Source organism: Nicotiana tabacum, chromosome 17, assembly GCF_000715075.1.
Source record: "Nicotiana tabacum cultivar K326 chromosome 17, ASM71507v2, whole genome shotgun sequence".
In the NCBI taxonomy this organism is placed as follows: domain Eukaryota; kingdom Viridiplantae; phylum Streptophyta; class Magnoliopsida; order Solanales; family Solanaceae; genus Nicotiana; species Nicotiana tabacum.
In genome coordinates this window covers 43937651-43955881 of record NC_134096.1, presented here as the reverse complement: position 1 = coordinate 43955881, position 18231 = coordinate 43937651, and positions in this window count along the sequence as shown.

Here is an 18231-nt window from a genome sequence, read left to right as displayed (position 1 = left end):
AGATAATTGGCAAAGTCGGCGAACCATGGCATCCCAGTCATAGAAATGGCTAGGAGTTGCTCGTCGGGAAATGAATCATTTATCTCAAGGCCATCATGTGGCCTCCCCTCCTCCTCCAAACGGGACAAGTGGTCCGCCACTTGGTTTTTACTACCTTTGTGGTCTTGAATCTCTAGATCAAACTCTTGCAAAATACGCACCCACCATATTAGTCTTGCTTTAGAATCTTTCTTGCTCATAAAATATCGAAGCGCTGCATGGTCGGTGTGAACAATCACCTTTGTACCCATCAAGTACGGGCGGAACATTTCCATAGCAAAAACAATAGCAAGGAGCTCTTTTTAGGCCACTGTGCAGTTGACTTGGGCATCATTCATGGTCTTACTAGCATAATAGACCGGATGAAAGATTTTGTTGATACGCTTCCCCAAAACTGCTCAGACCGCCACATCACTTGCATCACACATGAGCTCAAAAGGCAAGTTCCAATCCGGTGCGGTGATAATAGGAGTAGTAGTCAACTTGAACTTGAGCAATTTGAATGCCTTCATACAATCCTCATTGAAATGGAACTTGGCATACTTCTCCAAAAGTTTACACAAAGGGTTTACCACCTTAGAAAAGTCCTTGATGAATCGGCGATAGAACCCCGCATGACCCAAGAAACTCCTCACTCCCTTCACAGATGTAGGGGAGGGAGTTTGGAGATCATCTCAATTTTGGCCTTGTCGACCTCAATACCATGCTTTGAAATTTTGTGGCCGAGGACTATGCCTTCTTCGACCATGAAGTGACATTTCTCCCAATTCAAAACCAAGTTTGTCTCCTCACATCTTGCCAAGACCTTATCCAAGTTATTCAAGCGATCATTGAAGGAATTCCCAACCACAGAGGAATCATCTATAAAAACCTCAAAAAAATCCTCCACCATGTCGGTGAGGATGGCCATCATACACCTTTGAAAAGTCGATGGTGCATTGCACAACCCAAATAGCATCCGCAAGAATGTGAAAGTACCATAGGGACAAGTGAAAGTAGTCTTTTATTGGACCTCAGGAGCAATGCAAATTTTATTGTAGCCGGAATATCCGTCAAGGAAACAATAAAAAGCTCGCTCGGCCAACCTATCAAGCATTTGATCAAGAAATGGAAGCGGAAAATGATATTTCCGAGTGACTTTGTTGAGCTTCCGATAGTCCATGCACACTCTCCACCCGGTCACCGTTCTTGTAGGAATCAATTCATTCTTGTCATTGGTGACCACATTCATGCCCCTTTCTTTGGCACACATTGCACCTGAGAGGTCCACGAGCTGTCGGAAATAGGGTAAGCTACCCCGACATCCAACCATTTTATGATCTCCTTCTTTATAACCTCTTGCATTACTTTACTTAACCTTCTTTGATGTTCAATGGAGGGTTTGGCATCCTCCTCCAAAATAATCTTGTGCATACAAAAGGCAGAGCTTATACCCCGAATATCCACCAGTGTCCATCCTATAGCTTTCTTCCTCTTTTGAAGCACCGCCAAAGTAGAATCTACTTGCATGTTAGTCAAGCAAGAGGAAAGAATAATAGGTAAAGTAGAACATGGGCCAAGAAATTAATACCTGAGATGTGAAGGCAATGGCTTTAACTCCAAAGTGGGAGGCTCCTCGATTGAGGGCTTTGTTGGAGGAGTCTTCCGATTCTCAAGATCTAAGGACAGTTTTCAAAGTTCATAAGTATACGGCCACATTCCTTGTAATGCATTTACACATTCCACATAGTCATCCTTTTCATCATCATCTTGATTAAGCAGTACGGCCTCCAAAGTATCATCAACATTCATCATGGCACTAGCATCATCAATAATCACCTCGGTCACTAAGTCCACAAACGAACAAACTTCGTTGCTATTCGGTTGCCTCATAGATTTGCACACATGGAAAATCACCTTTTCATCACCCACCCGAAAGGTGAGCTCACCGGCTTCCACATTAACAAGAGCCTTCCCCATAGCAAGAAAAGGTCTACCTAAGATAATAGGCACCTCATAGTCCACTTCGCAGTCAAGGATCACAAAGTCCACCGGGAGCATGAACTTATCAACACGAACCAACACATCATCAATAATACCCAATGGTCTCTTCATAGTATGATCTGCCATTTGTAACCTTATAGATGTGGGTCTTGGTTGCACAATTCCCAAAGTTTTAAACACCGAGTAGGGCATCAAGTTGATACTCACCCCTAGATAACATAGAGTTTTGGCAAAGTCGGCGCTTCCAATAGTGCAAGGGATAGTGAAAGCGCCGAGATCTTCCAATTTCAGAGCCATTGAGTGCACAATAGCACTCACTTGATGTGTCATCTTGATAGTCTCACAATTCATTGATCTTTTTTTTGTCACCAAATCTTTCATGAACTTTGCATAACCGGGCATTTGTTCCAACGCATCAACCAATGGCACATTAATGGATAAGCTCTTCATCATGTCAATAAACTTCTTGAATTGGTTCTCACTATTTTGCTTGGCGAGCCTTTGAGGGTATGGAGGAGGAGGCATTGGCATTGGTGCCTTGGCCTTTTGCACTATCGGTTCCGGTATGTCAATCACGCTTTCCCTAGACGGGTTCACTTCTTCTTGGGTCTCCTCCGCACTCTCATCAATATCAATTTTCACTTCTTCATTAGCTTGAACCACATTGCTTGAAATCTCATCTTCTTGAACCACTACATCATCATTCACAATTCTTCTTTGATTTGAGGTGGTTGTATCTCCACCTCTTCCACTCCTTGTTGTTACGGCCATGGCATGTCCCATGTTGTTCCCACCCTTCAGGTTCACCACCGTATCACTAGGTAGTGCCCCCTTAGGATGAGTGTTTAAAGCTTGCGAGATTTGCCCCAATTGAACTTCCAAATTGCGGATTGAAGTGTTGTGAGAGGCTAATTGAGCATCGGAGTCGGCATTTTTCTCCATCATTTGTTTGAACATATTTTCAATCTGTCCCATCTCATTGTTGGAAGAACTAGAACCTTGAGACGGATAAGGAGGCAGGTTGTTTGGATGTTGATACATTGGGGGCCTTTGAGAGCCAGTCCCCCGATTCCCTTGGTTACCGTTCCAATCCCCTTGGTTGTTGCCTCCCCAATATCCTTGATTATTTCCACCCTAATTGCCTTGGTTTCCTTGATTATTCCAATTGCCTTGATTATTGTTATTGTTCCAATTACCTTGATTGTTGGTACCACCACTCCAATTGCCTTGGTAGTTTTGATTGTTCCAATTTCCTTGATTTCCTTGAGAGTTGTTCCTTTACCCTTGGTAATTATTCACATATTGCACTTCTTCCTCTTTCTCATTATATGATTTGTCTTGGTCGAACCCACTATCATCTTGCACAAATTATTCTACACGATTTTGCACTTGTTGACCCTTTTTCCTTCACTTTTTCACCATCATATTGACACATTCCATTGCATTTACTTGCTTAGGACCTTGAACCTGTTGAAGTTGAGCTTTGGCCAATTGATTCATTGTAGTGGTCAACTCGAGAATTGCTTGCCCATGATCGTGCAATTCTTTGTGTAGGTGAATGACATTTGGATCACCTTGAGGAACATTTTCTCTACTTTGCCATGCCGATGAGGAATCCGCCATTTCATCTAACATTTTGCAAGCTTCGACATATGGTGTTATCATGAAATTTCCACCGGCAAGTTGGTTGACCACGCATTGATTAGTAGTATTGATCCCCTGTAGAAGGTTTGTTGAATCATAGCCTCGGTCATGTCATTACTCAGGTACTCTTTCACCATAGTGCGGTATCTTTCCCAAATTTCATGTAATGGCTCATTAGGTTCTTGCTTGAACGCTAGAATCTCATCCCGAAGTGTAGCCATATGCCCCGAAGAGAAGAATTTGGCAATGAAATTTTCCGCCAACTCATCCCATGTATGGATGGAATGATTGGGCAATCTCTCTAACCAGTCCAATACCTTTCCCCGTAGAGAAAAGGGAAATAGCCTCAACCGCAGCGCATCCTCGAAAACATTTGTTTGTTTTCTCCCCCAACAAGTATCCACGAACCCTTTGAGATGCTTGTAAGAATTTTGACTCGAAGTCCCGGTGAAAAATCCCCGTTGCTCAAGCAGTGTAAGCATCACATTGGTGATTTGTAAGTTGTCCGCCCTAATGCGGGGCGGGATTATGGCACTTGGATACCCTTCATTTAGCAACACCCGGTGTGGAGCCGCTCTTGGTGGATTTGGGGGAGGAACGAGAATGTTGTCTTGGGGCTTGACGTGGGATTAGGTATATACGTAGTGTGAATGTATGACGTGCCTAAGATTACACTTCCACATTTTCAATTGTTGTTTCTACTTCTACTTTTACGCTAAGGCTTGTAATTTGTAAAGCTAAGAGACAATAATTTTGGTTTTGGTTGTTTTTCAAGTTATAAAAGATCTAGGGTTGCAACTTCTGCCTAGTTGGTTACCTAACGGATTTATAGCTTTAGGGTATGTTTGGTTGATCGAAATACAATATAGCAATCGCACATAATTACTCACTCTATACCTCTCGGTAGTTTGAGTGATTTTGCCCAATTCAGCTTTCTCAAGTCCTAATGGGTATCTCACGAAACAAGTGATAAATGCTCAAGTCGGGTCTTACTATTTCTAGATTCGACCCTTTAATTGGGGCTATAAATTTCTCGAGTTCACCCCAATTTCTTGTTAGCCAAGCTTTCCTAGACTTAGTCTCACTTTTTCAAGTATAGACTAAGTCAATTAAGCATGAATCAATGTTTGCAACCATCAATTCTCAAATTCAAGCAAGAACTAGGCTAAAATTCATATACCCAATCACAAATAAGCCCTAAATTAATCACCCATTAAGTACCCATACTAGGGTTGGGTCACAACCCTAGCTAAGGGTTTAGCTACTCATGGACAATGAAGAAATTAAAGAAGAAACTAAGATAAAATGCATAATAATTGCTTAAGGAAAGAAAATCTAATGTTTAAATGCTAAACTAGTACAAAGTTGCCCAATACAGTAAATAAAAAAGGCTCTAAGTGTTCAGGTGCACAAAACTTAACCTAAAAATGACAAAAAGATCTATTTATACCCAACTGAAAATATCTGATAAAATTGCCCCTACGAAGGTTGTGCGGCCGCACAATTCTGTGTGCGGTCTGCACTTTGAGGCTGACTGGTGGGTATGGCTTTCTGCGTTCGCACAAAAGTGAGATGCGGCTGCACTTCGTCTAATTGTGTGGACCGTATATTTCTGAGTGCGGTCGCACTCTTGCTCTTGGACTGGATCAGGGTTTCATTCTGCGGACCGCACATTTATTAGTGCGGCCGCATTTTGGCATCCTACGGGCGCACAATAATAGTGCGGTCCGCACATCTTCAAGCTCTCAAACATCAGCTCTCTGAATCTAGTCTTCTGCGGCCGCACAATAATTATGCGGTCCGCACTCTGTGAAGAAATCTTATCAATGCATCTTCAGAGTTTGCGGCCGCACACAGTATTGTGTTGTCCGCACTATAGTCCTTTTTGCCTTGTTTTGGTTCTTGTCCAATTTTACCCCATTTTGAGTTGATTTTTACTTCTTTGGCTCGTTTTCCAATATTCCTGCAAGAAAGCACATTTCATTAGTTCTCGGGAATACCTTTAAGCATTTTTAGCTAAAACGTAAGTAAAAGAGAGCAAATAAGCGGTCAAAATCCCTACTTATCATAGTACTACCATATGCGCAACATGGCGTCCGATCTCCACCCAATCAGCTAGGTCGTCTTCCCACATATGCCGTGTGGTTTGACTTTTTAAATTTCACAGCTATTACCAGTTTCATCCCAATTAAGGGGAATAATCAAAATTTCACCAGTATTTCAATTTCATCCCAAATAAGGGGAATAATCACAAGCCACCCCTAAACCGGCATGTGTAGTTTCATGCATGGGGCTTATGACCCACCCTTCCTCAGTTTTGCTAATGATACTCCCAAAAAAAAATTTATTATTTGATTTGCACACGAAGGTAACATAAATACAATTGTCCTCACCTAAATATCTTTCACTTTGTATAAATTCTCATTAGTATTTCCAGTCACTCACAACAACAATATTTCCTTGGTTCATTTGGCCATTCACAAGATTCTTTATTCCTAGCACGGTGGCCGTATTTCATGTTCCACACTTTCACCTCTTTCAATTTCAAAGATCACCATCAAATATCAACATATAGAATATTTCAGAAATTATATACCTCAGATTCATTAGTAATGGAAACTTTAAACACAAAAGGTTTCTTCCCAAAGAATGGGGCATACCGACCAGCACTAGAAACACACATCAAAATCATACACAATCAATACACCATTTATTCTTGCAATACTCTTTCCCAGAAATGACAATATACAATTTCAATGCTTGAGTATGTGCGAACTCGAGCCACACTGGATATATTTATAAAGCAAAGCATTAGTTAAAATAGCCACTTATGGGCATGAATTGAGTGCAAAAACTTTTAGGCAACTCTATTTTCGAAATCATTTTTAAACAGTTGAGTCGAAGTTCATTTCCTAATCTTTATCACACCCTCTCATTTCATTGGCACCGCTAGCCACAATTATAACTTAAATTCTTGGCACGTTGGCCACACTCTATATCCCAATTCACATATTTCATTTTCAAGCATCTTTATAGATTATCAACAACAAGACATTTTCAATCAAGACTTTAGGTACACATATGAGCAATTTAGAACCTTAAAGATATCAAATTTTTCTCACACAATTTGGCATACTAGTTTTCATTTGAAACATGACTCAAAGCCATAACATTTTAATATGCAACCCATACTTTGAAACTTACGAAAACATTATGGAATTCGATTATAAGAGAGAAAGTTTAGCCAACATACCTCAAATTTGTCCTTTAATGATACTACAACGATCCACTACACTAAGCTACTTCAATCTACAATAACAACATCCAATGAAATCAATATTAGTAATAAATTTCGTAGTTTAGGCCATTTAGATATTTTATCAAACACCCAATAGGCATGAATCTCTACATCTCTTACCCATAGAATTTGTTCATCCAACTACTACCATTTACCAATAATTTATCCCACCATCATTCTTAAATAATTCATAACTTCCAACATCACATACATGACTATCCATCCACACCCAACCAACAAAATTCCATCAAATAATCGCCTTTTAATCTCTACAATGGTTATGTATTTAAATGGGGAACTTATGGCTTCCAATCACCATACCATAAGTTTCAATACTTAATTCATACTCATATTCCCATAATATATCCATACATGTAAGTCTAAGGGTGTAGGATTACCTTTTGGAATAAATCTTGCAAAACCCTCCTTTGAGTTTTTGAAGAAATTTCTTGAAGATCTATGTATTTTATGGAGGATTGAGTTAGTTTTAGGGTGGAATTGATGGAATGAAATACCAAATTAGTAGGGATTACTCACCTTGAATATGGGGGGAGTTGGGGGTCTTGAGAGAGTGGAGGAAAATCCCAAAGTTCGACCTAGAGAAATGGGAAAAAATGAACACCGAAATGAGTATATAGTGTTTCGGGCGCCACAAGTGGAGTGGGGCGCTGCCTGTGGCGCTGGTTCCAGAACCTCATGATTCCCAGCGCCCCACGCTACCCTGGGCGTCGGCAATGGGAATTCGTTTCTATTTCACCCAGAAATGGGAATAACCCTCTCATACGATGTCCGAATGCGACGATTCTTTTTGCTATAGCTCCATAATTTCCATACGGATATAATTCTTTAATCAAAACTGAATTTGGAGCTCATATTCTTAATGAGATACCACTTATACCTGAAGAAATGACGTCGAAACATCCTCGAAATATCCAAATTAAATTCCGGGGATACACCCGAGTTCAAAATTACCATCCGGACCTAACGGAATCATCAAAACTTCGTTCCGAGGTCGAATATAAGAACAAACTCAAACTTACACCATATCAAGCTACTAAAGACTTTAAATAGTTTAAAGTAGCGTAAATATTCAAAACAACAAGTCGAGTCGTTACATTCTCCCCCACTTAAGATCATTCATCTTCAAATGAGGGGTAGAGTCTGTCCCTTAACACTCAACGTAACTGGTTTCTTCTTCACCACATCTTAAGCTCCCAAATTTGACTAACTCCCAATTTTTTCAGAAATTTTGGCAGTCTCCTCTGCAATTGGGCATATCCACCTGTCAGAGAATCCCAGAAACCAATCCTAATAACATATCCATAACTCAACAAAGCATCATAGTATATATCAACAACACTAATCTCAGCATTACATGCACTGCATTATCAAAATGATGTCTGGACATGAACTACACATTTTTAAATCATAACACCTAGAAAGTACCTTTTAAATCAAAACCAATTGTTATACAATCAAGCGAAAATATATCTGATCACCAATATGGCCATTCTGGATATCAGCCACCTGCAATTATTAATAAGAGTGTTATGAGTGGCATTGCCATGATTTATGAAATTAATTATCTGGGTTGCATCTATTTCCACTTCAAGTGGATAAAGGTTTTGTTCCCATGCTAGTTGAAGGCTATGGAATTGTAGTTCTGTGTCGATGGGTGATTTAGAAAGGGTTTTCATTTGAAAGCCCATCACCCAGTCTCCATTGTTATTTCTAAATATGCCTCCAATTTCATCATGTGTCCCACCATTTTTGAAGGCTCCATCTATGTTGAGTTTATACCATCCCCTAGGTGGCCTTATCCAACTAATTTGGATGGGAATGTGTTTAGTAAGGTTGCTCTCTCGCTCTGTCATTAATTTGTATTCTATAGCTTGGTTTAAAACAAAATTTAGCGAAACAACCTTAGTTGTGTTATTAATGTCATTATTATTCCTCCTAATCCAGATGTTCCAAATGATGAAAGGGAAAAGGGTATTCCAGTGGATTAGCTTAGAAGATATGCTAGGGTTTAGGTTTCTAATATGTCGACCAAGTGACCATCACTATTAAATATAGATCTAGTATTAATATCGATGTCACACCATAGTTCCCTTGCTATAGAGCAGTTTAAAAAGATATGTGTTATGCTTTTGGGCTCTTTCCTATAGATTGTGCATATTTCATCAATATTCATGCCAATATGATAAATGTAGTTTCTACAAGGTAACCTTTTGTGATAACATAACCAAAGGAAAAACTTAATCTTGTTAGGGCAGTGTAATTTCCAAATCCGCATGTAATTTAACTTAGTAGATTCTTCTTTATCGATTAATTTGTAGCAAGACTTAGTAGTGAAAATTCAATTATTATTCATAGTCCATAATGGAACGTCTGAAGAGGTGTCAATGGGAAAAATAATGGAGTGAATTTTTTCTTTTAGATCTTCAGGGAGCCTAAAAGAGATAATGTCTTGGTTCCAAGTGTTGTTATGTCTTATGTCCCTAATAACTAAGGCTAATTCATTTTTGTTAAGAGGGCCAGTGACATAATCCTGAGGTTATTACAATTTGGGATCCATTTACAGTCCCAAATCTTTAAGGAGGAGTTTTGGTATATAGACCATGTAATACCCTTATTGCAGATAGCCCAACCTTTGAGAATGCTTTTCCAGCAAAAGGAGTGATTAGAGATTGAGCTATTTAAATACTTCTTGATGAGTAGGCCTGCCAAAAGGGTATGAGGATTTGTTATGTGTCGCCAAACTAGGCTTGTAAGGAGAGCTAAATTTTTTGATTTTGCTTTTTTTAAGCCTAATCCCCCATTTTCTTTATTGTTTATAACAATATCCCAACTAAGTAGATGCATTTCTTTTTTCACTCAGTTGTTTCCCATAGAAAATCCCTCTGAATTTTGTCAATATTTTTTAGTGTTTTGGCAGGCAACATGGTATATTGCATGTAATAGGCTGGTAAACTAGCAAGGGTGGATATAGCTAAGGTGGCTCTTCCCGCTATGTTCATGCAACTTGTTTTCCAACCAGAGAGTTTGTTGCACATTTTATTGATTATGTATTGAAAATATTTTGTCCTGGGAAAACCTATGTAATCACCAAAGGAATTAGTACTCTTGATACCAAAGTAGGAGGAAGTGTTACTGATACAATCTCTTGAGCAATTTTTCGAAAATATAATTTTGAATTTAACATAGTTAATACTTTGTCAAGACAGTTGACAAAATAGATTAAGACCATTTCGGATCGTGGAGCATGTTGTGTTATTTATTTTCCCCATAAGGATAAGGTCGTCAACGAAGAGTAGATGGGATAGGGCTGGACCTTTGGTGCATATTTTAATGGGAATCGGTTGCTTGATATCAACTTGGTGATTTATATATCTTGAAAGCATCTCCATACATAATATGAAAATATAAGGGGACATGTGATCACCTTGTCTAATACCTTTACTAGGGTTAAAGAAGTTTGTTTTTGAGCCATTAACTAGTACTGCAATAGAACTAGTAGTAACACAAGACATGATAAGTTGCGTCATATTTGGAGGAAATTTTAAAAATAGAAGCATTCTATAGATGAAGGACCATTCGAGCTTATCAAAAACTTTTTCTTGGTCTATTTTTAGTAACATATTGTCGATTTATTCACTAGACTTTTTGAAACTAGAGATAATTTCCTGGATAACAATAGCATTATCCCCGGCCCTTCTATTTTTCATAAAACTTGATTGATATGGACTAATTAATAAGTCTAGGAAATTCTTCACTCTATTTGGGATAATTTTGGTGATGATCTTATAAATTGTATTACATAGACCTATAGGTTTGAAATTTTTTAGATTGTTGGCGTTAGGAATCTTGGGGATTAGACACAAGAAAGGGGTATGAATGTCTGGGGATAGAGTGTTTGTCGAAAACCTTACGACAAAGGGTACGTACTGAGTTTTCTACAATATGCCAGTATTTTTGAAAGAAAAATGAGTGTAAACCGTCTGGCCCCGGTACTTTAAAGGGTTTAAATGAGAATAAAGCTTAATTGATTTCACTATCAAGGAGTGGTTTGTCAAGAGAGAATAGATCCTTCTCATGGATGGTACTAGAATCACTGCATGCTTCCCCACTGTTGGATCCTGAGGGGGTCGTATGTGCATGGAGCATTTGTACATTATAGTTGGACAACTGAAGATGTACTTTTTGCTCCACATTTCCTGAAAGAGTAATATTTTTACCTCGTTTCGGTTTGAAAATTCCACACTTGGTTCCATACCTTGTGGAGGGAGTTCTTCTCCTTCCCCTACTGGATTCTGTTCTTGTTCTTGAGCATTGTGTTGGGGATTGGGTTCCATGGGTAATGGGTTGTTGTTGACCTCCTGGGCTTGTTCTTGGTTTGCATGCAGACCCCATAGCATGAATATTGGGTTCAGATGAGTGATCTCCTATGGTGGGAAGAATGAGAGGTTCATTGGGAGATTTAGAGGCACATGTGTGTTGGGAATTTGTGGTAGGTTCCAGTGGTGTTGCATTGTTTGAATTAGTGTGTGGTTCATTGTTGGGGCTAGTGGGTGGAGTATGTTATTGATCCACATTTGGTTGGTGTAGTTGTTCATGGCCAGGTGCATCCCCTCCGAAATTAGTTGAGCTAGGTAACAGGTATTCTGAATAATTATTACCATCTCTTGACCGTTGATTTGTATATTGAAGGTGATTGCATGGCCTAACAATCCTGCTCCGAGCCAAGATGTTGGTTGATAGTTCTGTAGTGGTAGGGTGATGTGAAGAAGATAGTTTGGTTTTGAGGAGGGAATGGAGGTAGGTTGTCCATGTTCAGATTTATGTTTTGTTGAAGAACATGAACTAGCCGGTATCTCCTCCTTGTAAATGGAAGTCTGGGCATATTCTTGGCTAGTGATTTTTATAACTTGGGTGGAGTTAGAGGAAGTAGTGGAGGGGGGGGGGGGAATTATTTCCTATTGCAGTAGCCTCTATTTGCATTGGGTTTTGATTGGAATGACGTATGGCTTTTATCTATATCTTTAGTGGATATGCCTAGAGCCAAGTGTTCTATGTTTGCCATGTGGCAATCTTGTTCCTCCTGTTTAGAGTGCATGTTATGTAGATTGTTGGAGGTTTTGGAGTGTTGTGGTAAGGAAGTAGTGTTAGTAGTATTAGAAGATATAATGGTGGTTTTAGTAAATTTTTCCCTATTATCATTAGGGTAGGCCATAGTATTTTATTTTAAAATATTAGGATCCAATGATTGTGGCTCCATTAACCAAGCTTTTCCAGTGTTTTCCACGTGTAAATTAAACTCTCTAGAGGTGTCCATTGTAGTGTGCATGCATTGGTTGTTCACATTGTTTTCCATCGGTGATTTAATGGTTTCATCTAAAACCATGGACGAGTTCTTTAATTGAGAGAAATGGTTGGTGGTAGGCAGAATTGTTTTGTGAGTGCATGTGGTATTCTAAGATCTTTGATTGTTCTTTTTTTTCCATGTCAGACAATTTATGGGACTCTTTTTAATATACCTAAGCTTTTGAGTGTTGAGATACTTACCTGTATCTGCATCAAAGATTCTGGCATTAATACCTGCTGCAGGCGGGTTACCAATTGTTGGAGACGTTGATCGGTCAGTTTGTGTCCTCTTCTTTGCAAAGGAAATTATTTTCCATTCTCCTTCCTCTGGTCTTTCTGACTTGGATCCTGAACTTGAACCTTGTATATTTGTCATGGAAGGTTGCGAACTTGAGTATTGACATTTTTGTACATTGTGACCCAATCTACCACATTTTTTACAGAAGAAATTTTCTCCTTCATATAAAATTTGTTGTTTATAAGAACCAATAAAAATGAAAGGCTTAACTAGTGTGTCTATTGGCACCTCCACGCACAACCTCGCGTATTTCCCTCTTAAAGTCGATGAAGTGCATGCATCAATTCAAAGAAGTTTTCAATTCTTATTTTCAATTTTTTGGAGGATAATACCATCATACAATTCAGTTGGGAGCTGCGGTAAACGGATCCATACTGCCGAGAAAAGTAGTTGGCCTCCGAACGTCGTCGCTAATCCGTCGCTGAAATGCTCGTAGCTACAAGAATTTCTTGATAATCCGTTACTAAATGATATTAGCGATGGATTTTTCTGTTTAGCTACAGAATTTGTCCGTCGCTAAAATCCGATTTTTTTTAATAGTGATACAGCTGAAAATAGTTGTTTAGCCTCGCTTGCCACAAGCTGTGGTTCCCATTTATGCACAGATAGAAAAAAATATTGATGAACCATGGACCATTATGCAGAAATTTAATCATATTATCTTCTTTATTAAACTTCACAATGAAGTAATCCGCTCCTAGGTCCATGAGGGTAAAGTTTTCCGTAGGTCTCCATAGATCTTGGATTTTTCTCTTAAGATAATGATGAAGTATACGTTTACCCATAAGCTTGATAATGACAGAGTATTTCCAAGGCTGGTAAATACGTTTGAGGTCTTCATTTGATAGGTTGATTTGGATCTTCATCAATTGCATCCAGACCGCATGCATGGGCTTTCGGCAGTACTGCTTCCTCCATTGGTGCATCCACTGGCATGAAAAAAGTGTGATGTTCTTCATGATGCATAATTATATGAGTCTCCTCGGAATTAACTAATAGTGTATCTTTGAATGTGGGGGTAGGGTTATGTGAGAGTGGGGAGTGAGCGATGCATTGTGGGTGAGAGTTTATTGGGCTGTTGAGTTCCCCCGTTGGATTGATAATGTTAGGTGGCTTTGGTGGAATTAATGGGGTTTGTGGAATGGAATTTGAAAAGCTGCTCATTTGAGTAATTTTGTAGAAGACGAAGAGATTCTTTAACCTCTTTCGCTTAATTGTATCCTCGTCTGCTTGACTTTATTTATTATTTCATCCATCAATAGTAATTTGTGGAATATACTTCTAATTCATATTAAATGATAATAATAAGTAATTATACTAGATAATATTATATATTTTGGTATAATTATACTCTCTCTATTTCAATTTATGTGAACCCATTTGACTGGGTACGGAGTTTAAGAAAAGAGAGAAGACTTTTGAACTTGTGGTATAAAATAAGGCATATATATTTTGTGTGGCTATAAATCATTACATAAAGGTAAATTGTTTCCAAATAGGGAAAGAGATCATTCTTTTTGGCACGGACTAAAAAGGAAATAGGTTCACATAAATTGAAACGAAGGGAGTATATGTTATATGGATTTAAATTTTTAATATGTATGTTTACTTTATGTTTTATATTTTAATTAAATAAACTAAAAATAATAAAAGTCTCTTACGATAAATATTTAAGTTATTTTTTTCTTTAAAATAATTATAAAATCTTGGTACTATCGTTTTTGGTAATTTGACACTCAAAAGCACTGTTTTAGAAAGATTTGTCAAACATAATTTGTTTACCAAATATTACAAAAAATACTTTTTAAATGAACAAGCCAAACACAAACTATTTTTTTCAAAAGTACTTTTGGAAAAACCACTTCTAAAAAAAGTACTTTTCAAAATAAGCAGTTTTTGGCAGCTTGGCCAAACGGGCTCTTAATTCCACTCCCTTAATGAAATTCTTGATTTAAAAGGTTGTATGAACTTCTGTTGGTAGTTTACCGTTTGCTTGCCTAACAATAGTGTTGTGAGCCATCACAGTCGATGGTGGGGATTGGATCGTGATACTTTTCCTTTTTTTCTTTATATCAGGCAGGACATGACGTGGCTTCATATTTTCGAGGATATAGCCCTTGATAGGAAGTTGTGGAGGACGAGTATTAGGGTTGTAAGTTAGGAGGTAGTTGAGTCTATTTCTACTTCGTACTTATGTGAGGCTAGTCTAAAAGGTTTTTTGTCTTAGACTGATAGTGGTTGATATTGTATTCTCATTACTCTTTCGTTTTTCATAGTGTCGGGTCTATTTAATGGCTATTACTTTTGCTTTTCATCTATTTTTCGGTCTTTAATTATGATGTTGTTATTATTCCTATGGTATCTGTTGACGATACTAATATATTATCTCTTTTCGTTTTTTTAGCCGAGGGTCTTTCAAAAACAACTTCTCTACTCACTTGGGATAGGGGTAAGGTCTGCGTACACACTACCTCCTCAGACCCTATTAGTAAAATTTTACTGGATCGTTGTTCTTGTTTTTTCCTTCTATCGGACAAGAAAGGTAATATATATATATATATATATATATATATATATATATATATATATATATATATAAGATAGATATACACTATGTTAACTTATGAATACATAGAAATCAAACTACAAATATTACCAATTAACAACCTAATAAAAATAATATTCCTTCTGTCCCAATTTATATGGGGATTTCCAAAGTCAAACAGTTTCTTTTTGATCATTTTTTTAATATACCTTTTAAATATTTTGACTTTTTAATTATTGTAATTTATACTATTTTTTACGTAACTTCTAAATATATAAAAAAAATAATATGCTTTAATAGATTTGATTATAATGATAGTGCAAAAATGGTAACACAGTTAGAGCCCGTTTGGCTTAGCTGATTTAGAATAGCTCATAAGCATTAGGTGCTGAAAAGTACTTTTAAGTGCTGAAATTGATTTAAAAAATAAGTAGTTACGTGTTTGGATAAAAGTGCTTAAACTAATAATAAGCAGCTGAAACTGTTTGATTAAAAAGTGCTGATAAGCTCTTTTTATGTTAAAATGACTTAAATGACCTTATAACAATTTACACTACTAAAAATGTTATTTTCTTCAAAATTTTAGATTTTACATAGATTCTACCTATTTATCATGTTATTTTAATTATAAAAATGATTAGATAATATCTTTTTTATAAATATAATTTATGTTATGATAAGTATACAATCATAAATTAGAAGGGGTGGAGTATAAATTAATAAAAGTTAAGAAGAAAACCTTAAATAATGCACACAGTGTTTGTAGAGAAGAAACAAGCACTTAATATGTATTGTTTGTAATAAATAAGAATAAAACATTCAACTATCATAAATATCTTGAGCAATCAGATCACGAATTACCATCCAAATATTATTATCTCCTTGATTTTCTACATTTTCTTCATCTGCAACGTTGACTCTTGTGGATCTTCCAATATCAGGATCAACACGTGGCACATATCTCTCATTCTCTGCTTCTTGAAATGCATTGTCCACCTTACATTTCTTTCTAATATAATTGTGAATCGCCATTGTAGCCAATACGATATCTCTTTGAGTGTCAATATGATAAAAAGGCATATCTCGCAAAATAGACCACCTTGATTTCCATACCCCAAATGTTCGCTAGCTCTACAATGTTTCTGCAAGAAGAATGCAAATAATTGAACATTTCTTTATGTCCATTTGGTGCTCACAATTGTCGTGTCGCACCTCCACGAAATTCTGCAAGATGGTCTCTCACATTATCCCCTTTATATGGAGCCATATATCCCTTTATGTGTGAATATCCTGCATCAACAAGATAATATATGTCCCCGGATGGATGTGAAAAATTCAGTCCGGGTCTACGAAGTGCCTCACCAAATATACGGTTATCATGAGCTGCGCTCCTTCCCACCCAGCATATGCAAATATAAAACACATATTAAAGTCGACAACAACAAGAATATTTTGAGTAGGATAACCTTTACGCCCAATATATGGTATCTCTTGACCTTGAGGCAATCTTGCTTTCACATGTGTGCCATCAAGTGCTCCAATACAATCCTAAAATATACATGCATAAACTAAATATAAGTTTACACTAGGTAATCTTTTGAGTTAAAATATAAAAATATAATAATATAATTATTAAGTATGTCACTTACTTTAAAGAAATGGAGATATCGTTGATTACATGGCTTGTGATCTCCTGCACCATCATTATAACTTGGATGTGGTTGAATTATGTCTCTTGCAAGCTTACCAATGGCCTTTAGAGCACTATGAAAATGCCTATGAATTTTTTCTCCTGAATGTTGAAAAATCTCTTGTACCAATCGATTTCCGGCACCATGTGCACAAATCATCAAGAACATCCCTAACTCTTCATAGACAAACATCCCACGCGTGGGTTTAAGACCATATTTATCAGTTAGATCTTTGCTTAAATCAAGAAACACTGACTTCCTCAATCTAAAATTTTCATAACACCGAGTCTCATTTCCATGTAATATCTCTTAGATAAATATATTCCCAGTGCGTTTATATGTATCACATGGTTCCTTACAAATATTATTTCTCATAATATATCAATATACTCTTACATGCTATTCGACATAGTGCCATCCGTTCCTTATTTTCTTGAGTTTCCTCTTCTTTATTTTCGTCATTTAACAAGTCATTGTTCCAACATTCTATTAAACTGAAATGAAAAAGACATACAAACTGTTACGAATTAAAAATGACAAATGCTAACTTCAAAGTTGATAGTATAGTCATCTATTAAAATAAAACACGTAATGTCTAAACAAGAAATGATTAAACCACCATTATGTATAAACAGGAAATAAAATATTAAGAAAATGTAACCTTCTGCACATACTTTAAAGGACAAGTTAAAACGTCTAATGCTAATGTAATATGGGTAAGGCATCATCAACAACTTCTCAGATTGGATTAGATAGATTATTTGGCACGAAGGATCGTCGGTGATTGTACTCCAACCAAGATTTCCTAGCTTCATCGGTAGACAACTTCAAAAATGCATTTCGCATCTCTTTCTGTGTCAACAAGTTCACAGCACAATTAAAAATATCACTCCCTTCAAGAATACCAGAAATTTTTTCTAAAATATCCATGCACTTCTCAATGGTGGGATCTAAGGACTTAGATGTGCTGTTGTTAGATATGAACTCAATAAGGGAGTGTATGCCCTCTTTTAGTGGCAATGAATTATTTTTTGTCTTGCGCTTTTTCACTTGACTGCTACTTCCACTGCCATCTATTGACTTTCGCTTTCTAAGCGATGGCTCAGGAAATGTAATTGAATCAATATTCTGCAAGTCATGACTTTCATCGCTTTTTTTATCATTCCATTGTTCTATGTCATTATCATAAACATCATTTGTTCCATCATCATCTTGATCTAACCCAACTTCCGACTCTTGTTCTTGATTTGCTGCACGTGCTCTCTCTCCAGTGGCAATGATATCAGTAAATAAAGCATCGTAACGAAACCATATCAGCGAAAGGTCTTTGTTCCTAAATTTTTTGTATTTAGAATTCTCCTGTAAAAAA